Genomic DNA, 23,087 nt, shown 5'->3' with positions numbered 1-23,087 from the left:
ATTGTGCGCTTACCTTTTCTTTCCTGCTAATTTAGACGCTCCCCACCTGACTTACGTCTGTTTCTCCAAGCTGAGCACCTGGCATCAAATATTTGTTGAGTGCATGCTTTGGTTGAAATTTTTCTGTTCTGAGGTTTTTATGTTTTGTCTTTTATAGTAGCCTAACTTGGGGGCTTTCTGTCGGAGAAAATGCTAAATAAATATCCGTAAGAGCCAGTAGCGTGGCAGATGAACCTCGGTGAGGAGGTGGTAAGGACAGCGGAGAGCACTGTGTCCTGGGGCCCAGAGCGTGCTCATCTGTGCCGACAGGCAGCACTGCTCAGCCTCAGCCAGTGTGGACATCTGTAACTATGGACTCAGTACTTCTGGATCATTCCTTTCTTTCATTGCTTTTTTTCGAAATAAGTTGAAACATAACGGATTGTAATGTGAGACTGTCTGACATACGCATTAGGTCTGACTAATATGTCTAATGCATTAGGTCTGAGAACTTTCCCATCTAGAGTTACTATCTGACTAATAAAACGGTCACTTCTGTGCATGGAATTGTCTAGTGAAACTGCACTCTGTCTCTGTCGCTCCTTCTCCCCTTCAAAAATACTTCATTTTGTTCCAGAAATGTTAATTATTAAATAATTTCCTTCTGTTGTGCTACGTTCATAAATAGTTCTGGAATGACTTTGTTTCTTGTGAAATGATCATTTGGGAGACTAAAGTGAGATAAAATTAGAAATAACTGGTATTGCTTTGCTGTTACCAAGTATGACAAATATTAATCTCTAGCTGGATAGTGGATTCTACATAGGACCCAAAGATGAGTTAAAGCACCATTCTTATCCTCTAAGACTAATGCTGCCTCAGACCCAGGGGAGGAGGCCCTGCCCTGATCCTGTGCCTAGGCCAGTGCTGTTTAGGCTTCAAGTACACACAGAAGTCCCAGGAAATCCTGTTAAAGTGCCCATTCTCAGACTAATGAGATCTGAGCTGAGGACTGAGATTCTGCATTTCTAATAAGCTCCAGAATGATGCTGATATTACTGGGTTGGGTTACATTTAGAGTAACAAAGCTTAGAGACCCTGATCTGGCCTTTGGGCTGTACTCCTCCTCACAAGGTAAAGAATCTTGGGGAGTCAAGGGGTAGTGCCTATGGGGAGACCATGCCCTCCCTCCACCTTCTTGGCCATATTCTGGGTGCTGGGACCCTGAGATTCCCTCTTGAATGGCTCCAAGCCGTCCTTCAGGACCTGCATGATTTTCTTTTCTAGATCATCGTCCCCAGGGGAGACTGTACCACTCAGTTACACACACTCAGGCCTGAGCATTAGCTGAGATGCTTATGGGAGGTGCAGAAGGAACTTGATGTGAGGCCTGAGATACCCACGGCATGCACGCAAGGTCGGTCTAGCAATCTGTTTACCGAGCCTTCCAGGTAATTCTTCCACACATTCAGGTTGCGAACCACTGCTCTAGATGAAGCAGGACCAGAAGCAAAAACAAGCTGCTTGAAAATCCTACAACATAACATGAGATCAGCAATCCTAAGACTGTAACATTCTTCTTCCTCTGGCAATCTTGCGAGGAAGCTTCCTCTGTCTTTTCCTCTTAACTGTGCTACTAGCTTTTGACTGTGGACAAGATAGTCCCCTTCTCTGAGCTTCCAAGTTTTTACCTGCGAAATAAGAGCTGGGCTATAAATTATTAAAGGATTTCCAGGTCTAATTTTAGGATTTAGATCTTTCAGATCTAAAAGGCGGTATATTTGAATATATCCTTAAAATCCATGAAATATCTTCAGTTTTTATATTCACATTAAAATCTCACTGATTAATTTTATAAACCTTTCTCTTTTAAATGTACATCCTCCTGAGTGAGATGAAGGGCAAAGAGCTTCACGAGACAATTACTCTCTAGCAGTCCGTCTTGAACTTGAATGTGCACGCAGATGATCCAGGGATCTTGCTGAAAATGCAGATTCTAGTCCAGTAAGTCTGGGGTGGGGCCGGCGAGTCTGCCTTTACAGCAAGCCCTCAAAGTGATGCCTGTGCTGCTGTCCGGGGGAGCACGCTTCAGCAGCAAGTTTCCGCAGCGTCAGTAAGTTTATTCAGGTTGCTTCAAGACCCGGGAGCAGTCTGAAAGAGAAGTGGTGTGTTATCGAGGGAGGGAATAGAGGGAGAATAATTTACAGCAGTACACAAAAGCATGCCATTTGGTAGGTAATGTAATCAGCGAACCGTAACTAGTTATAAAGTAGAAAGAGTGTGCCCCATTAAAGGGAGTGGGTACTACTCAGGTCCAGCCGATTGGTGCCATGGAGCAGTGTGGCCCTATATTGCCAGACTTTCCAACTTTTTAAGAAGGTCACCAACTGAGTTCTATGAAGTCTTTTGATTTTCAAACGCTGTCAGTTAGTTTCATTAAACTAACCAACTAAACCCCAACTATTTAACTAACACCATGTAAGCCAAACAAAACAAGTATGAAGACCAAATGGTCTGGGAGAAGACAAATTCAGGAATGGAAAGAAGTCTTTCCTGGGCTCTGGGATGGAGAGGAGAGTAGGGAGAGGACACCAGACAGTCAAAAGCCTGCCTAGGTCTAAGCAGTTCAGAAGGGGACAAAAAGGCGAATGGGGAAAAAAAAGGAAGTGGGAGAACTCAGAACAACTTGACTACATTTAAAGATGTATTTATTCCATCTCTTCCTTTTAGAGTTGCTGCAGAATTTCTCCCCTTGGAAATTGGAGTAGGGAAAAATTAAGAGGAAACGGGCTCATGGCTGAATCTGAATCATGAGTGATGTGTTTTAACTCAAAGGTAGGGAGGGGCCCCAAACTCCTCCCATTCCCCTAGAAGCAATGCTGTGCAGTGGCCTTTGGGGGATGTTTTCTGCATCCACCTGCTGAGCTCACTATTTCACTGCGGCAGGCTCCATGGCCACAGGTTGTCCAAGTCCCTGTGGGTAGACTTTTGGATGGGAGGATTCCAGAGGACAGTCCCAGAGGAGACTTGGACAAAATAGGTTGGAGAGACATCATCTGGTTCAAATTCTCATTTTGTCACATCTCACATCTCACTGAAGGCACAGACAAAAACCAAATCTTTCAAAGTAAAGTTTCAGTGCCCTTTTCAACTTTGCCTCTGGGTTATTGAGAAGACTAAATGTGAACACATGTGAAAAATGCTTTCTTTGTAAGCCATAAAGCATTGCAAATATGTTAGTGATTGTTGGGAGGAAGCAGAAAGCCAGTTAAGCCTGAGTTAGCATCCTTGCTCTTACTAGCTTTGTAAACAGTCAAGTGATTCAACTTCTCTCAACTTATCTCCCCACCTGTAAAATGGGAACAGGTAAAGCCTATCTCATAGAAGTCAGATTAGTACCTGTAAAGCACCCAGTGTTTTGTCTGACACAAAATAGTTGCTGCACAATTAATAGTAGCTAATATAATTATTAAGGGATTCAAATATATTAGGACTAATATAATTATTATTTTATATATTTATATTAATTATAGTAATATTATTCCTAATATATTCAAATCCCTTAAAATTCTTACTTATACTTTGAAATGTTTTACAAATTTATTTAAGTATTTTTATGTCAAAAATCAGAGAATACTGATAAATAAAAAAAATCAGTGATGATTTCTACATCTGGAGGTTAATCACTGATATCACCCCTAGAAACTCTTCTAGACTTTTGTATAAATATTCTTCTTGTAAAAATATAATTATAGTGTTTTGCAACTTTTAAATTGACTCAAAAACGTGTTACAAGGAAATTGCCATCATTAATTATATTTTTACATCATTTAAGAGGACTGCAGAGTACTTCTACTTCTGGGAAGATGGAGTAGATGAACTCTTCCCTGTTCCATCCCTAAGTACAACTAAAAACCCTGAACATTACGTATAAAACATATATAAGAAGTCTCTGAAAGGTGGAAAGAAAAAGACAAATCAGATAAAGAACTTCAGGACCCAAAGAACAACTCATTGATGAGCTTCCTGAGTTTTTGTTTTGCCTCATATATCCCAGAATTGGAACTGGAAAATCTAGCAACTTGAAAACACCAATGGGGACAGATAAAAAAAAAAAAAAAAAAAAATCAAAGACTACTCTCTCTAGCCAAGGACTAGGAAAGGGGCAGCCTAGGAAGATAGAAAACTTTCAGACAGTAAACATTTTATTCCAGCCAAACGCTAAAGAAAAAAATTATGCTCCTACCCCCACTCATGTCTGGAAAGACCAAGTGGGGAGCCTAGATTTACACCTTCACAAGACCAAAATGAGGCGCCCTAACACACAGACACACTGGAGTGTTGTCAGAGAAGGTCAAGCAAGAAGCCAGGACTTTCATCTCTACCAGCTGGTAACAAGTTCTTCCCAACCCCAACACCATAGTGTTGGTGGAGACCACATGGGAAGCCTGGACTTCCACGATCGCTTGACAGTAATGAGACACTTCCCCCCCCACCCCCAGCCGCCGGTATGATAGCAGAGGAGGCTTAGAAAATCAGAACTTCTGGAGGCGCCTGGGTAGCGCAGTCGTTAAGCGTCTGCCTTTGGCTCAGGGCGTGATCCCAGCATTATGGGATTGAGCCCCACATCAGGCTCCTCCACTATGAGCCTGCTTCTTCCTCTCCCACTCCCCCTGCTTGTGTTCCCTCTCTCGCTGGCTGTCTCTATCTCTGTCAAATAAATAAATAAAATCTTTAAAAAAAAAAAAAAAAAGAAAGAAAATCAGAACTTCTTCCATTACCCAGCAGTAATGAGGCTTCCCCCACAATGTTAGTGGAGACCGTGTGGGGAGCCAAAACTCTCACCCTGCCCAGCAGTAAGGAAGAGTACTCTCTCCCTATTGGTATTAAGCAGAGGCCTGGTGGAGAATCTGAACTTCTACCATCACTGGGAATAATGAGGCAGTGTCCCTCCTTTTCCTCTTGGAGTAGTGTCAGAGAAAGCTCAATAAATAGAAGATCATATAAGATCTAGAGATTTATGGAATAATACAAAGATGTCCAGTTTTCAACAGAAAGTCACTTGTCATACTAAGAACAAGGAAGATCTCAAAATGAATGAAAATAACATCAATAGATACAAACACCAAAATGGCAGAGATATTAGAACTATCTGACAAAGATTTCAAAGTCATCATGATAAAAATGCCTCAACAAGCAATTCTGAACATGCTGGAAACAAATGAAAAAATAGGAAACCTCAGAAAAGAAATGGGAAGTGTCAACAAATAAATAGAAGATATGAATAAAAACCAAAAGAACATTTTAGAACTAAAAAATACAATAACCAAAATAGGAAGCTCAGTGGGTGGGTTCAACAGCAGAATGGAGAGGACAGAAGAATGAATCAGTAAGATAAAAGAAAGAATAGAGATTACCAAATCTGAACAGTAGAAAGAAAATAGACTTTAAAAAATTGTCTCAGAGACCCCAAGACTATAACAGAAGATCTAACATTTATATCACTGAAATCCTGGAAGGAGAGGAGGACAAGGATGGGCCTGAAAAAGTACTTGAAGAAACAATGGCTGAAACTCTCCAAATTTGGCAGGAAACCCAAACCAACAGACTCAAGAAGCTGAGTGAATCCCAAACAGAATAAATCCAAGAAATCTATGGCAAGACAAATTATAATTAAACTTCTAAAAACTAAAAACAAAGAGAAAGCATTGAAAGCACCCAGGAAAAAATGACACCTTGCCTATAAGGGGAAAATAAAGACAGTGGCAGCTGATTTCTCATCAGAAACCATACAGGTCAGAAAGAAGTGGCACAATATTTTTCGGATGCAAAGGAAAAGAACTGTGAACCCAGTGAAAATATCTTTCAAGAATGAAGGGAAAATCAAGACATTGAGAGATGAAGAAAGGCTAAGTGAACTTGTTGCCAGCCGACCTACTCTAAAGGAATGGCTAAAGGAAGTGCTCTACAGAGAGAGGGAAAGATAAAAGAGGGAATATTGGAGTGTCAGTAAGGAGGAAAGGATATGGTAAGCAAAAATACGGGTAAATTCCATAGACTTTTCTTCTCTCGAGTTTTCTAAATTATGTTTGGTGGTTGAAACAAAAATTGTAACACTGTCTGATGTGGTTCTAAATATGTGTAGAAGAAATATTTAGGACAATTATATTATAAATGGGAGAGGGTGAAGAAATTAAATGGACATGAGATTTCTATATTTCACTTAAACTGGTAAAATGTCATCACCAGTAGACTGTGATAAGTTATATATATGATGTGACATCTAGAGCAACCAGACAAAACCTGTACAAAGAGTACATTTAAAAACCTACAGGTAAATCAAAATGGAATTCTAGAAAATGGTCATGTAAACCACAAAAGAGCAGAAAAAAAGAAGCAGAGAAATGAAAAACAGAACAAGCAGAAAACAAAAAATTAAAATGGTAAATTTAAGCACTAACATATCAATATATAAATTTAATGTAAATAGTCTGAAAACACCAGTTAAAAGGCAACAATTGACAATAGATTGAAAAGTATGGCCCACCTATCTGCTGTCTAAAAAATCCCTAAACAGACCCCATTTCAAATATAATGATGTAGGCAGGTTGAAAGTAAAAAAATTGAAAAAGATATATAATACAAACATTAATCAAAGGAAAGCAAAAGTGGCTGTATAAATGTTAGACAAAGTAGATAAAATAGACTTCAGAATGAAGAAAATTGCCAGACAGAGAAAGACATTAGATAATGATGAAAAGGTGAATTTAACAAGAAGACATAAGGATTCTAAATGTGGATACAAAAAACAACAGAGCTGAAAAATATGTGAAGCCAAAACTGATGGGAATAAAAGGAGAAATAGACAAATCCACAGTTCTATGTGGAGACTTCAACACTGTTATCTCAAGAATTGTTTGAAAACTAGACACAGAATTGGCAAGGATATAGAAGACTCAACAACACCATCAACCAACAGGATCACATCAACATTATAAAATACTCCGTTCAACAATAGTAGAATATACATTCTTTCAACTGCCCATGGAACATATGCCAAAATAGATCAGACTTTGGGTCATAAAGCACCTTCACAAACTTAAAACAGTTGAAATCTTACAAAGTGTATTCTTTGATCACAATGGAATTAAAGTAGACATCAAAAACATAAAAATAGCAGGAAACTATCCAGGCACTTGGAAATTAAACAACACAATTTCAAACAATCCATAAATCAAGGAAGAAGTCTCAAAAGTGATGGAAAACACAAATAATAGAATTAAAATGAAAATATAACATACCAAAATTTGTACAATGGAGGTAAATCAGTGTTGAGAGGTAAATTTATACCACTAAGTGAATTCATTAGAGAAGAGGAAAAGTGTCCAATCAATATATAAGCTCTCACTTCAAGAACCAAGTAAAGAAGAGCAAAACTGAAAAAAAAAAAACAAAAAACAAAACTAAATCCAAATCAAACAAAAGGAAGGCAATAATAATAACAGAAATCAATGAAATAGAAAACAGAAAAGTAGAGAAAATGAAACAAAGAGTTGATCTCTGAAAAGATCAATAGACAAACCTGTAGCAAGATAAAAAGAGAGGGCACAAATTATCAATACCAAGAATGAAACAGGAGATATCACAACAGATCCTGCAGACAGCCAAAGGAAAATAAGAGAATACCATGAACAACTCTACATACATAAATTTGACAACTTATGTTAAATGGATCACTTTCTCAAAAAATACAAACTATCACAGTGTATCCAATATGAAATAGATAATTTGAATAGCCCTGTAACTATTTTGGAATTTGAATTCATAATTTTAAAACCTTATAAAAGAAATCTCCAGGTTCATATTGTTTCACTGGAGAATTTTACAAAATGTTTAAAGAATAGTTACTACCAATTTTTGCATATTCTTTTCCAGAAAATAAAAGAGGAAACACTTCAAATTTATTTTATGAAGTTAATATTATCTTAATATCCAAACCAGACAACACAGTAAAAAAATAAAACTACAGACCAGTACCTCTCATGAATATAGGTGCAAAATCCTTGACAAAATATTGGCAAATAGAATTCAGCAATACATTTTTAAAAATTATACACCATGGCCAAATTGTCTTTGAGGGATGGAAGATTCAACATTCAAATTCAGTCAATGTAATCCACCCAATTAGTAGGCTAAAGAAGAAAATCACATGATCATATCAATTAGTGCAGAAAAGCATTTGATAAAATTTAACCAATTTATGACAAAACTCTTAGAAAAGTAAAAATGGAGGAAAGTTCCTCAACTTGATTAAGAATATTCATTAAAAAAAAAACCCTATAGCCAACATCATTGTTAATCATGAAGGACTTATTACTTGCCCCCTAATATAGTGAATAAGGTAAGAACATCAACTCTTACCACTCTTATTCAAGATAGTGCTGGAAGTTCTAGCCAGGGCAATGAAGCAAGGAAAGGAAATAAAGGCATACAGATTAGAAAGGAAGAAATAAAACTGTCCCTATTTGCAGATGACATGATTGTTTATACAGGAAATCTCAAGGAATATAAAACAGAATCCCAAATACTCCTAGAATTAATAAGGAAGTTCATCAAGGCCACAAGACACAAAATCAACATACGAAAATCAATTACACTTCTCTATATGAACAATAAACACATGGAAGCTGAAATTAAAAATATAATACCATTTACAATCACTCAAAAAATAGGTGTGACTCTAACAAAACATGTACATGACTTATATACTGAAAACTACACAATAATAATGAAAGAAATTAAAGAAAATCTGAATAAATGGAGAGACATACTATGTTCATGGATTGGAAGAGTCAACATAGTAAAGATGCTAATTCTCCCCAAATTGATATATAGGTTTGATGTAATTCCTATAAAATCTTAGCAAATATTTTTGTAGATATTGTGAAGATTATTCTAAAATTTATGTGGCAAGGCATAAGAACTAGAATAGCTAAGACAATTAAAAAGAAAAAGAAGTTGGGAGAAATGAATCTACCTAATTTCAAGACTTATTATAGAGCTACAGAAATCAGGACTGCACTATTGGTAGAGGAGTAGACACAGATCAATAGAACAGAATAAAGAACTCAGAAATAGACCTGGACAAATATACTGAATTGATACTTAGGAAAGGTACAAAAGCAATTCAATGGAAGATGAGTAGCTATTTCAACAAATAGTGGTGGGATACTTGGCACAAAATCAATCGTTAAGTCTCACACCTCATACAAAAATTAACTGATTATGGACTTAAATGTAAAACATAAAACTATAATACTTTTATTTTAAAAAGCACAGTAGAATTTCTGGATCTAGGACTAGGTAAAGATTTCTTAAACTTGACTCCAAAAACATGATACGTAAGAGAAGAAAATAAATAAATTGTACTTCATCAAAATTAAAAACTTCTGTGAAATACCCTATTAAGAGAATGAAAAGACAAGCTATAGAGTGAGGGAAAATATATGCAAATCATGTATCCAACAAAGGGCTAGTGTGTAGAAGATATAAATGACTCCTAAAACTCAACAGTAAAAAAGCCACCAAACAATCCAGTTAGAAACAGGACAAAAGACCTGAACATATATACCTCAGCAAAGAAAATATATAAATGGCATAGAAGCATAGGAAAAGATGTTCAACATCCTCTATCATTAAAGAAATGCAAATTAAAACAACAATGAGATACCTCCACACACCTATTAGAATGACCCAAATCCAGAACATTCACAACACCAAATGCTAGTGAAGATATGGAGCAACAGGAAATCTCATTCATTTTATGTAGGAATGCAAAATAGTACAGCCACGTTGGAAGACAGTTTGGCAGTTTCTTACAAGACTAAACATAACTCTTACCATACGACCCAGCAATCAAGTTCATTGGGATTTACCCCAAAGAGCTGAAAACTTATTGCCCAAAAAACCCTGCACACATGTGTATAACAGATTTATTTATAATTGCCAAAATTTGGAAGCAAACAGGATATCCCTCTATTTTTGTTAAAGATTTTTTTAATTTATCAGACAGAGAGAAAGAGAGCACAAGCAGTGGGAGAAGCAGACAGAGTGCGTAGAGCAGGCAGAGGGGACTCCCCACTGAGCAAGGAGCCCGATGCGGGGCTCAATCTCAGGACCCTGGGACCATGACCTGAACTGAAGGCAGATGCTTAACCAACTGAGCCATCCAGGTGCCCCCAGGATATCTTCTGTAGGCGAATGAATAAATAAACTGCATGTATCTAGACTATAGAATATTATTCAGCACTTAAAAAATAAAGAGCTAGTAACTCATGAAAAGACATGAAAGAAACTTAAATGCATGTTGCTAAGTGAATGAAGCCAATCTGGAAAGGCTGTACACTTTCTAATTCCGACTGTTTGACTTTCTGTAAAGGGCAAACCTCTGGGGACAGTAAAAAAATGAGTGTTATCCAGGGCTTAGTGGGGAGAGGTACAGAAACCGTCAGAGCAAAGAGAATTTTTAGGACACCAAAACTATTCTGTATGATAATATAATGGTGAATATGTGTCATTATTTATTTTTTTCCAAAACCCATAGAATGTGCAAGACAGAGAGTGAACTATGGACTTCGATGTAAACTATGTAATTTGAACTATGGGCTTTGGGTGATGACGTGTTAATGTAGGTTCATAGATTGTAACAAATGGATCACTCTGGTGTGGGATGTGGATAGTGGATAGTGATAGGGAGGCTATATATATATATGGAGGTAGGGGATATATGGGAACTCTCTGTAATTTCTTTTCAGTTTTCCAACATATATATTCAACATCTAAATTAGCCATTAGGGAATATCAATTGAAACTACAATGACATATCACTACACTTCTAACGGAATGGCTAAAATAAAAATTAATGACAACATCAAGCTCTGGCAATGATGCAGAGAAAAATGGATCTTTCATATATTTGCTGGTGAGAATGTAAAATGGTGCAGCCACTCTGGAAAACAGTTCAACAGTTCTTAAAAAACTAAACACGCAACTACCATACAACCGAATAATTCATTCCTGGGCCTTTATCCCAGAGAAATGAAGACTTACATGCTCACACAAAATCCGGTAGAGGAATGATTATAACAGCTTAATCACCCCAGTGTAATCACCCCAAACTGGCTACAACCCAGCTGTTCTTCAGTGGGTGAATGATTAAACAAACTTTGATACGCCTGCACCATGAAATATTAGTCAGCAATCAAAAGGAACAAACTATATTGGGCATCTGGGTGGCTCAGTTGGTTAAGCGTTTGCCTTCGGCTCAGGTTATGATCCCAGGGTCCTGGGATTGAGTCCGTGTCGGGCTCCCTGCTCAGTGGGGTGCCTCCTTCTCCCTCTCCCCCTGCCTGCCACTCCCCCTGCTTTGCTCACTCTCTTTCTCTCTAAAAAATTAATAAAATCTTAAAAAAAAAAAAAAAAGGAACAAACGATTGATTCATGCAACAATCTGGATGAGTCTCCGGAGAGTTAAGCTGGGTGAAAAAAGCCAGTCCCAAAAGATTGTATACTGTAGAATCACATTCATTAACATTCTTGAAATGACAAAACTGTAGAAATGTAGAAAGAGACCAGAGGGTGCCAAAGATTTAAGGAGGGGAAGGCAGTGGGAGGGCAGTAGGTGTGGCTTTAAAAGGCAACATGAAATGTTTGTTCTGCATCTTGCCATATTGTTCTCTAGTTTTGCAAGATGTTACCATTGAGGGAAACTGGGTAAAGGGTATAGGAGCTCTCTCTGTATTATTTCTTACAACTGCTTGTGAATCCACATTCTCTCAAAATAAAAAGTTTAATTAAAAACACAATTTGATAAGCTAAAAAAAAAAAAAAAAAGGACCGCAGACGATGGCATCCTGTGAATGTATTGCAATTTATTCAGCCAATTTCTTAGTGTCTTACATGGAGGTTATTATAATTTTCTCATTTCAGAAAGCACTGGTATGAATGCCCTTGCAGCGAAAATTTGGCACATATCCTTACTCATTTTCTTACAATATAGCCCTGGAAATGGAATTGCTGGTCAAGGGCTATGTATTTTTTCACCCTTTCTGGACCTCTTTGCATTCAAAGTATAGAAAGATTCAGTATTTGGAAGCACTGAAGTTATGTGAGCTTTCAAGATGTGAACAGAAAGAAACATTTTAAAAGATGCCAGCCACCTGTGTACTTATCTCGAGTAGTTTAGACATGGGAAATTGCCAGTGGGGCATAATCATATTTTGATACACATTTCAAAAGCTTTTCATTTGAAAAATGTGGATAATAATGGTCTCTACCTTCTGGGGTTGTTGTGGCAATTAAACGCATGGAAAGCCCTTGGAATAGTGCTTGACACATAATAAAGCTCAATAAGTTTTAGCTGCCATTCAGATTATGCTATGATTGGAATTTAGAAGTGATGCTGGGGTTCATACCCGCCAGTAGCAGGAAGCCCATTGCCTCCCATCCTTAGGATGTCTCTGTTGCTTTGAAGGAATTTTTATGTAGTATGGTTATTAACTCATATGTGGTGAAAATGTTTTTATTAACTTGTTTGGCTTTTAATTCTTTTAGCTATGTATCTTGATACAAAAAGTTTGAAAAGTTTTAAGTAGTCATATTTACCAATAATTTCTTTATGGTTTTTCCTATTGATGATATATGTCTGTACCTTCATCATAAGAAAATTGTGCAAACACCTTAATTTTTTTATGTTTCACTTAATTTTTGTTGAATCTTAGGTGCAAAGAATTGCTGGTCCATGACACGTTGTCATCACTGGTGCACACATGGTCCTCTTGCATGCATTTATTCCTTTGATTTTAAGAATGTGATAAGCACCCATGAATCCACCGCCCAATAACTAAGATCTTGAAGTAATTTTCATTTTTCTATGTGTTCTGCCTCCACCCTATCCTTCCTCTTCCTACTTGAGAAACCGTTCAGATGTCTGTGTTTATCCTTTCCTTTTGTTGTTCGGATTAGTCAATATACCTATGTCTCATTTTACTTTGATGTATATATTCCGTTGTGTCCATATACTACTGTGTTTTTCATACACTCCCCCATTTATGAATATTTAGGTCACTGTTATCCCTAGAACGGTCCCGAACACACTTACACATATTTTTTTTCTGGTGTACAGGTGAAAAGGTTTCTGTTGGCTATGTACCTGGGAGTAGAATTGCTGAGTTATATATAATATGTGCCAAGCTGTTTTCCGAGGTGGTTATATATCTTTCCTTCCAGAAGCATTGTTTAAGAGATCTTGTGGGACTGCATCCTCTCCAACACTTGGTATTGCTAGACTTTTTTCTCCCAATTGACTAGTATTCTGGTATCTGTAAAATACGATCAGTATGGGTATTAGACATACAATGGTATCTTATTATGTCTTGGCCTTGCATGTCCCTGGTTTGTTCTTATATTTATGAGCTTATGTGTTTTCTCTGCTAAGATGCCTATTTGTCTTTTGCTCATTTTCTTTTCCCAATTTTAATCCTTGCATGTAAATCTTTGGCAACATCCAACTTATTTTCAGTTAAGGTGTGGGTTGACTTACCTTTTTGACAAATGGCTAGTATGTTTTCCCAGCAACGATCTTATTTTGGAATATCCCTCAAGACAGTTTATAGTTTTATCCATGTACTTTCCTCACAATCTTATGTTTGTAATAAAGAGCTTAGGTTATGCCGATGAGAAAATAATTTTGTTGGTTTTCCTTGATGGGGTTGTCTTAACATTATACACATTACCCTAAAGCAGCCTTGCCTGGGTAGATGCCCTGAACACAGTTCTGCTGGGGAGCCCCTGCTAACTCAGGTGAAGACAATTTTACCTGCTCCACAACTAGCCCATGCCAGCCAGCCTGTCGGTTTCAGCTTCACAGACCTGGCTCACATCAGGGGCTCGGCAAATGCTTGTCAGTTAACATAAGATGAATTATTCAACAAATGATTCCACTAATTTCACCCAATTGCACATCTTTCTCTCTATAAGCTTGGTCGTGCAGGCAAAACATTTGGGCCCTTCTTTACTGGAACACGGTCTTAATTTTCTACACAGTCTTGAAAGTACCTCATCAGGTTAATTTTCTCCTTGAATAAGAGGACCTTCATCGAAGAGGATATTATAACCCACACAGGTACGCATATGGCTAGTATTGGATGTTCTATTTGTAAAAATCTAGCTTGGCTTTAAGGGAAAAGATCAACCTTTGGACCCTATGGTCTCTATCACCAGGCAGGAAGGCCATGAAAAATGTTCTATATTTGAAGGCCATGAAAGCCCTTGGCACCCTAGTGCTGACCAGCACTTTTGAGAGAAACAGCAGACCCAGGGAGCTGGTAATGTGTACTAATGAGCTCTGTATCCTGAAATCCATATTGCAGAAGGGATTGAAATCTACAGAAAGCCACATCTGTGTGCTCCTCGCCAGACCCCAGCAAGAAGCCTGAATACAGCATGTCATTATGATTAATTGTGGGTAATGAGGGTCTTATGAACCCAAGAAAGAGAAGCGTTTGTTTCTCTGCTGCTACAGTTAGAGCCTCGGATTTGTTTTCAAGCACTCTACAGAGGGAAGCCAAAATAGAACAGGACTATTCTATAGCCATGCCTTACTTTCTTGCCAGGCATTTCAGTAAATTAACACACAAGAACCAGTTAGGGACTTTCTAAGCTGTTTCAGGGATGTGATTTTAAAAAAAAGGTTTCCTGGTTCAAAGAATTTTCATAAAATCAGGCTGGAGAAAATCTTCTGTGAGTTCTCAGAGAAGCTCACTGGTGCTCTGGGTTTAGATACAAATAGGACAATGTTCATAGAAGCAGTGCAAAAAAAAAAATAGAATTCTTTTATGTAAACATCGGTATTTTTGTCATTCTCGAACCTACCAGAAGGTGGTGCAAATTCACTGCCAATACAGTGAAAGAGGACGTGGCTTTCTTTTTCTTGAGCCCTGTTTTGAGCAAGTACAGTAAAAGAAAGAAAAAAAAAAACCCCAAAAACAAGCCAAACAAATAAAAACCCTCCCATTTTTAAAAATAAATTAAACAGACTGAAGCTTTCATCTTGAAAAAAATACAAATAATAACTCCCCTTCATGTCATGTAACATCTGTCAACTTATTTCCTGCTGGACTCAGTTGTTGTAGGTCAAGCTAACGAACAAAACGGATAGGATGAAGATTTGAGGAAGATAATTTTTAATATCTCAATGTAAGAAAATTAGCTAGGTGGGGTTTGTAATGGTGTCAGACTAAGGAAATGGCCTTGTTGGAGAGTCTAACAAACAGCAAAGAAGCAGTTCATCAGACACACATTTCATTCCATTTAAAAAAATTTATTATTGTATTTTAATGTTTGGAAATTTAAAAATATCTTTAGGATGAAGCACTGTGATTTTCCTTTGGTGTGGCAGCTTGTGCATTTTTGAAACGACAAACTTTCCGAAGATAATATAGGATGCAGAAGACCCAACAAGAGTGTTTAAAAAACAAACAAAAACAAAAAAAAAAGAAAACAAAACCCCACCATTAACAGCCAAAATAACAAAACCTTCTTTATTTGGTGTGAGGCTAGCGCTGGAAGCAAGCCCTAGCTTAGAGCAACTTATCAGATGTATGCGCTTGTGCCCGCTTTTCCATTAGTCAAGAGCATTTTTAGAGATTTGACATGCACCTGAAAGGGAGAAAGTTTTTTCAAAAAATTATTTATTATTACAATAACATATCAATTGAGGCACTTTCCAAAAATCCTTTTCTAAATCCTCCCAGTTTCCAAGATCACTCCGGTCTAAACAGAGAGGGAGTATTTTTTAATAAAAACAAAACAAAACAAACAAACCAAAAACCCCCAAACCTTTCTATTTAGAAATCAAAACAAAGACCCAAAAGAAGGCTTGAACATTTTCAAATTAGAATTTCTAAAGACAACGCAGCCAGAGAGTGACCTCAGAGTTCTGGGTTAGTACTGATTTTTCAGCCCGAAATCGAGCATAGTTTTAACAAATGTTACCAGAGAGAACAATGTATTTTTTTTCTAACTAAAATCTATCTTTTAAAAAATTAATTTGCTCTCCGCATTGCCGGATTACATTTTCATTTAACTTCGGTGCCGTGCCTTGTAATTAGTTTTTCTTGATCTGTTTCTTGGAAAAAGGAAAAAAAAAAAGTAGGAAGAAAAAAAAAGGAATAAAAAGCAAGCATGTAGGTTACAGTTAAAATATTTTCCTTTATCACGACTGGCGGGAGAAGAACCAACAACATTGAACCCTGGGCGACCGGCGAGTCACACGTCCCCAAACCTCAACATCTTTTCTTAAAATTTTCGGGACTTAATGTGAAGCCAAGGGCGCTTGGCGTAGGAAGAGTTACTTGTGATTTATTTGGGAGAGAGACGGGGTCTTGGAAGGGAAAGCGGGGGTTTTCAGGAGGCCGGGTGGGTTTCCTTGAACAACTTATTTTCGGGCGTTTGCAAGGACAGGAGGGGAGTTGCTATCCCTTCCCGGGCTCACCTGGAAAGTCCCCCTCCTCGCACCCGCTTTGTTTAGCGTTCCCTGCAAAGCCTCGTGTTGGCAGAGAGACCTACAATGAAACAAATTCTCATTTTATGACGTCTTTCCCCCTGTAGGAGTCCGAACAATGTTTGGGGGGCTCGGCACGCAGGGAGATAAAAGAGTTTTATTTTAAATGCGATACATGTCAGGATTAGACAGCGTTTCCTTTCAGCTAAACTACAGAGCGGATCTTCACTTCCTATTTCACTGCTTCCCCCGAAAGAAACTTTTCTTTTCTTTTTTTCTTCTTTTTCTCCCCCCCAACCCCGGTCCCATGCCCAGAGAGTCAGGGAGAAAAGTCCTCGGCACAAAGCTGGTCCCCGTAACCCCGGAAATCACGGCGAACTCCTGATGGGTGTAAATATCTGGGCAACGTGTCCATATCTGGGCGACCCGGGCCTCGGCGGCCGCGCGGGCTTTCGCTTTCTTCCGAGAGGCTTGCAGACGGGCTCGGGCGGGCCTGAGCGTGAGCGTGGACGCGGGCCGTGCTGCACACCCTCGGGCGGCCCTCGGCGGGGCGCGAGCTCTCCCCAGAACCCGCGCTCGTGGCCGCGTCGGGCCGCCGGGTCATGGCCTCTAGAAAGGGGCAGGGCGGAGACGAGATGCCTCCGCTTCTGGGATCACTTGCTTTTCCTTCTGCGGCCCCGGCCCCCGGCGGCCCGGGCCCGCGAGAGCGCGGCGCGGGGCGCGGCCTTTGTCGGCACGGGTCTGGGGCCACCCGGCCCGGCGGCCGCCCCCGCCCTTCCCGGCCGCCTCTCCCGGTTCCCGCGCAGACGGCCGAGAAAATGCGCGCAAACTGCATTTTGCACTTTTGCGCCACTTGAGCGGGAATCCGAGGAGCCCAGCGAGAAAACCCGAAAGGAGAAGCCGTTATTTATGGCCGGCGAGTTGGAGTCTGGCACCATATGGTGGGATTTATCAGGCCCGGGCCGCCCCCAGCCCCCCGGCCCCCCAACGTCGGGCAAACAGTGCCCGGCTGACAATGTCGCCGGCCCAGCTCATGGGCTGGGAACGCCTCAAGGGCTCCTTTCCTAGCCTTCAGCCCCCCCCGCACATTTTTTTTTTCTCCAGAAGCTGATATTACACTTGCTCATAGCTCTTTTTTTTTGAAATGGTATTAGTCATAATTAAACCAAAAAGTAATTAGCGGTCCTTGGGCATCAGCACTTAACGAGGGCTAGTGGCATCCTCCCTTCCCTTTGGAGGAGGCCGCGGTGGGGGCTCCCTGGGCCAGGTGGAAGGTGGTGTAGGGTTAAGAAGCGTCAGACCTCGGAGAAGGGCCTCACTTCCTCTTCGTTTTGTAGCCCTTTGTGTTACATACGGGGGCAAGCAAGGTCTGCCAATCACTACCATTTCTCTTTCTTGTTCTATAAAGACAGGGTCGTCACAGCAACAGGGACATGACAGGCTGGTATCTCTCTCGAGCTCCAGGGGGCCCCTAATAGGATTGAAGCAAAAGATCAAGCGAATGGTTTCCTATTTTAGGCCCGTAATAACTCCCAACTGCTTGCATATACATGGGCCTTACAGTATTATGAGGCAATTTTTAATCCCAGCAAAGAGTAGCCTGTTTTCTAGCAGAGTCTATTTTAGAAAACCCTATGGGATCCACCCTCCCTCACCACCCTCCATCCTTATCTGCCCGGGCTTCTCTGTATTTGAGGGGCCGGAGGGAAATCCCCCCCTCCTGATTTCACTTACCACCCCTCCCCCAGAAGCTGAAGGTGCCACTTCCTTTCATTAATTCATTTTACCAGCTCAAAGTAAATACTCCGTTTAGAGGGAACAAAGACACCCCTTTTTGGTATTCAGTTGAAGTCCCTGGTGGGATCAGAAGTTTGCACATCTTTTGGAGAAATTGGCCTTGGATGTGGCTTGGCCAGACACCCCCACCCGGTAACCCTCCAACACACACACCTACAAAAAACACAAAGCAACCTAAGGAGTAATGAAAAGATTTCTCTCCCCCAGGCCATTTGTGTTCAAAATGCAACACGTGGACGTGGGTAGTGTGTGTGGTGAGTGGGTGTCCTCTGTGTGCTTGTGGAGTAGAGAGGAAACAATGAAATGTGTGGGATAAGGGGGCGGTTAGTTTTCACCCCCAAGACCTGGGGAAACCCGTCAAATGAGACTGACTTCAAAAAAACCAAGACTGCCTGGGAAATCTGAATGCAAACAGCCCTAGAATAATCAGCACCACCAACATCTGTCACCACAGCTGTTTCCTTTCTGGTTGGTGAGAGAACCTGTCTCTCTCCCCTGGGCTGGCAGTGAACGGCAAGCGACGGGCCCAGGGTCTTTTGCTTCCAAACAGAATCCTGCAGGTTTCTGTGCTCTTAGCCTCTTAGAGATAAAACACAAAGCAAAACGAAACAAGCACGACATCGCCACCTTTTAGGTGAAAGTAGGGAGGTTGGTGAAGTAAGTTTAGAAGCGTTTTTTTTATGTTGTTATTTGTTATGTTGTTGTAGGTAGGGAAACTGAGGCACAGGGGCAGCCAGTGAACTTTCCAATTCGTATCCGGAGAGTAATCAGCATTGATGAGTTCAGTCCCCAGCCTACTGGGGTCTGCTGGGTGTCTTGGAAGGCACTGGGTTAAAAAAGAGAGAGAGAGAGAGAGGTAAGCGTTTTCATTGCTTGTTTTCCCTTTCATTTGACCGGAAGATAATTATTGAGCATCTAGAATGTTGAAGACAAAAAGCTTTGTTATGGAGGGGTGAAGAATGAAATCCCTTCCCTAAGAGAACATGTCTTCTGAGAGGGGCACTGTGACAACCAAGGGCATGGATACCGGGATGTGGTGGTGGCTTGGTCTGAGGTTACGGGAGGGAGGTCTGACAAGGGAATCTGGAATGTCTGGCTGGGGTAACCAGCAGAAACTTCAACTGGAAGAAGTGGCTTTGGAGTTTTCAGGAAATGAGGGCAGGCTGAGGTTCTGATAGGTAGAGGTAGGAGGGGACATTGAAGATACAGAGAACAGCATGCATTCACAGGAACAGGGAACAAGCACATTAGTCATTTAGGGGGTGGGGGAGGTAAGGCAGGAACGAGAGGACAGAGCTACTGCCGGACTGAGACTTTTGGACTTTAGCCTGTGGACCAGGGAGCCCTGAAGTGACGGAGTTAGGGGGGCTTTTGTGGAGGCTGAATCCAGGGGCGATGGCCAGGCAGGGTTTGGGGTTGGAGAGGCTGTGGTAGGCCTGAGGTGGGAGGGCTGCTGCAGGACAGTGGCTTGGGGATGGAGAGAAAAAATGATCGTGCAAGAATTAGACGGACACAGGGCTCAGAGCACAGAGGCAGGTCAGAGGTGACTGAGCCTTCAAGCCTGGGTGACCAGGGAAAAAAGGCAGCCTCGTTATGTGCAAAGAATTAAAATAACATTTAAACCAGCATTACATGCAGAGTGTTTAGAACATCGAGAGCTTCAGGAAAACAGAGAAATTCAGATACTGACATTGATAAGCTTTTAGCAGCGTTGGAGAGCTTTCTTTGTCAAAGCCAGACACTTGGCCTCATGACTGAGCCTCAGTCAGACAGAGCCAGCATCTCAGAGCTCAGTGCCGACGGGGGGTGGACTGAGAAGCAGCCTATAAAAAAGCGTATTTTCTCCAAGACACATTATTCTTCCTTAGCACTCATTTCAATTTTTACTGAGAAAGGAAGTTAGAGAAAGATATCCCAGAGGCATTTCTTCTGCAACTCCCAGGCATGAGGAAATGTTCAGGTGTTAAAACTGGTCTGGTATTTATTTACTTATTTTTCAGTTAGATCCGACGTTTGCCGGAGAATCTTCCAGAGGGCAGATCCCTGAATCATCATGCAGCCTGTACAGGCCAGAAGGATGGAAAACAGTGAAAAGGTACTGGACTGGGGCCTCTGGGTCCAGAGTTCCCTTCCTGGTTATGCCAACAGGTTGTTGTATTCTCTGTACTCTCAACAAGAGCGGTCCTCTCTGGGCCTGATCCCCATCCCCCCCACCCAAGAAAAATGAGGTGTGTCAAATGATCGTGAAGGTTTTAAAGGTCCTTTCCAGCTCCAGGCCAGTGGATCACTGAAGCTACTCTTTCTCTGAATTTTTCCCAGCAGTTTCTTCCTTATTGTTTATATTCTGGTTTGCAGGTGCAAGCAGAAAGGTTATTTATGTCAGATGATTTAGACTTTATTCTGGATTTTAATAACTTCATTTGCATTGAACTTTATAAATATTTTGAAAGTAGCATGCCATCCATTCTCACTCGATCCACAAAACTGCCATGTGAAGTGAGTAAGCTGGGGATTTTATCCCCAAATATACAGCTGATGATAATCGTTTCCTTTCATGGAGTGCCTACACGTGCCAACCTATGCCTTCCATTAAAAGTCTCATCTCCTCACCACAGTACCTGGTAGGTATTGTTATCCCCACTTCACAGATCAGAAAGCCAAGGCTAACGGGAGTTGGGACTCACTGAATGCTGCCTGCTCATCGATGGCTGAGTCAGGATTTGAATCCAGGTCTCTCGGCTCTAGCTACGAGCTTTCTAAGGCCTGGGCAAGTTATACAAAGGTTGCCTACTATCTCCTTCTCAGACACAATATTCCTTGTCCATATTTACATCCACATGTTCAAAGGCCACTGTTGGCCACTGTGGCCTTCCATGGCCCTGCCACGTGAAATATAAAGGCTAAGATTTAAACCAGGCAAGCTGTTGACAAATGTTTATCATTACTCTCCCACGGGCTTCAGGACCCTGAAGAAATACTAGAAATGTCTCATTCCATAGGATTTTACAGTCTGAGATGACGAAACCAAGAGAGCCGGTAAAATGTCAGTAAACGGGCGGTATGCTGTATCATAGTGGCAGTGTCCCAACTTCATAGAACAACCACTCTGCTCCCAGTGTGGCCTAGACAGATGCGCTTCTCACGACAAGCCTATGCAGTGGCGCTCTTTGCACCTCTTTTGGGGGGGGGTGTTGATCCAGAGAACGTGGTTCAGTCACTGCTGGAGGTCCCACAGCTAGCAAGTGGCAAAGTCAGGATTTTATCCAGGGCCTCTGATTGTAAAGTCCTCTCCTCCTTCCTCTGCCACAGGGTTTCTCATTCTTGTCACATTATGCATAGGTCGAGGGGGGTATACAGACATCAGAAGATAGGAAAGTTCAGGGTCCCGAGATGTGATAAAACCACCTGTGATATGCTGAACAGAAAAAGGGTCTCATGGTTTTACAGTCTTGCATCACAGTAGAAAAGAAATACCATAGGGAATTTTGGAAGGCCTGCAGGAGAGAGAAGAAGTCAATGGGCATTGGGATTTGGGGAAGATGGGCTTTGGGTCCGAAGACTGGGTTCAGGTCTTGACTCCATGATTTACAAGCTGGGGTTACTCTCTCTACACCTCAGTTTTCTTGTCTGTGAATAGGGTAATGATATGTCTCTGTTTAGACTTACGACATGGCATTTGGAATGTCTGACAGGATGACTGGCCCCATGGCAGATGCTCAGGAAAATGACAGTTACCTGAGGCAGCTCCACAGTGAGAGCCTGTTGACAAAACCTACAAATAACATGTTGATTCAAAGCGAAGACAGTTGGGGAATTTGTTATTTAGCCAAGGGCTTCCTTGTCCTGGGTTTTGATTCATTTCCTGGTGTTTTCAGTGCTGGAATTAATAGGTAAGCCAAGAAGACCCAGTTCTGGCTATCTATTGCTGCATAATAACCCACCCAAATCAGTGGCTTAAGGCAACACTCATTTATTTTGCTTATGAATAGGAGGGTTGACTGGGCTTAGCTAGGCAGTTCCTGCTTGGAGTTCCTCAGACAATTGTAGTCAGATGGTTCTGGGACCGGGGTCATCTAGAAAACTTCCTCACTCCTGTGTCTGAAGCCTGGGCTGGAAGACTCAACGAGTTGGGGCTCCTTGGGCATCTCTCTCTAGGTGGTGTCCCCACGAGGTGTCTCTGTAAAAGTAGCAGAAGACCAGGGGGAGTCCTCGGTGGCCTGCTGGGGTCCTGTGCCCATTCTTGAACCAATCACCATGGCCTGAGGGAGGCTGTGCTCTGATTGGCCGGCGCTGGATCATGTGCTTCTGCTGGGTCAGTGCCAGGAGACTCAGAGTGGGGAAAATGATGAGCCGCACCACTCCAGAGCAGTGGTCCTTACAGACTGGTCCAGGGAACCACTTTCAGGGGTCTGAGAAGTCAAAACTCTTTTCCACACTACGATTGCTCAGCTGGCTGTTGGCGCTGGGTTCGTGAGTATCCAGTGGGGCCTGCCTCTCCTTCCTTATCCTTGAGGGTAAGGAGGGGGTCCTGGGGTTTCTCCCTGGGCATCTGGCTCCATGGATTTCCTTTGTTTGGCTCAGCCCTCAATACAGACCCTCAGAATATCAGTATTTCCAAAACACTTGGAAAATTAGGAGGTCCTTTTGAGTAACTAAAAATAAGAAGAAATTAGATGAACCCCCTTGCATCACCCTTTCATTTATGGCACTTTTTACTCTGCAACTCACGCTGTCCACCTCCCAACGGGCA

At 41.1% G+C, this 23,087-nt stretch overlaps 1 long non-coding RNA gene across 1 annotated transcript in view; it reads left to right on the top strand.

Annotated features, from left to right (window-relative positions):
• LOC148110713 (uncharacterized) overlaps nt 1-20,432 on the top strand; it is a 35,821-nt gene extending 15,389 nt beyond the window's left edge. Inside the window, exon 3 of the long non-coding RNA XR_015725115.1 lies at nt 20,338-20,432. This is a non-coding gene — a long non-coding RNA (uncharacterized LOC148110713). The remainder of the gene's footprint in view (nt 1-20,337) is intronic.
• Nucleotides 20,433-23,087: the final 2,655 nt, after the last annotated feature.

The sequence above is a fragment of the Ursus americanus genome, chromosome 1, assembly GCF_024610735.1.
Source record: "Ursus americanus isolate L20-20 chromosome 1, mUrsAme1.1.p, whole genome shotgun sequence".
NCBI lineage: Eukaryota > Metazoa > Chordata > Mammalia > Carnivora > Ursidae > Ursus > Ursus americanus.
The sequence above is the reverse complement of the archived record's forward strand: the minus strand, read 5'-3'. Positions and strand labels throughout refer to the sequence as shown.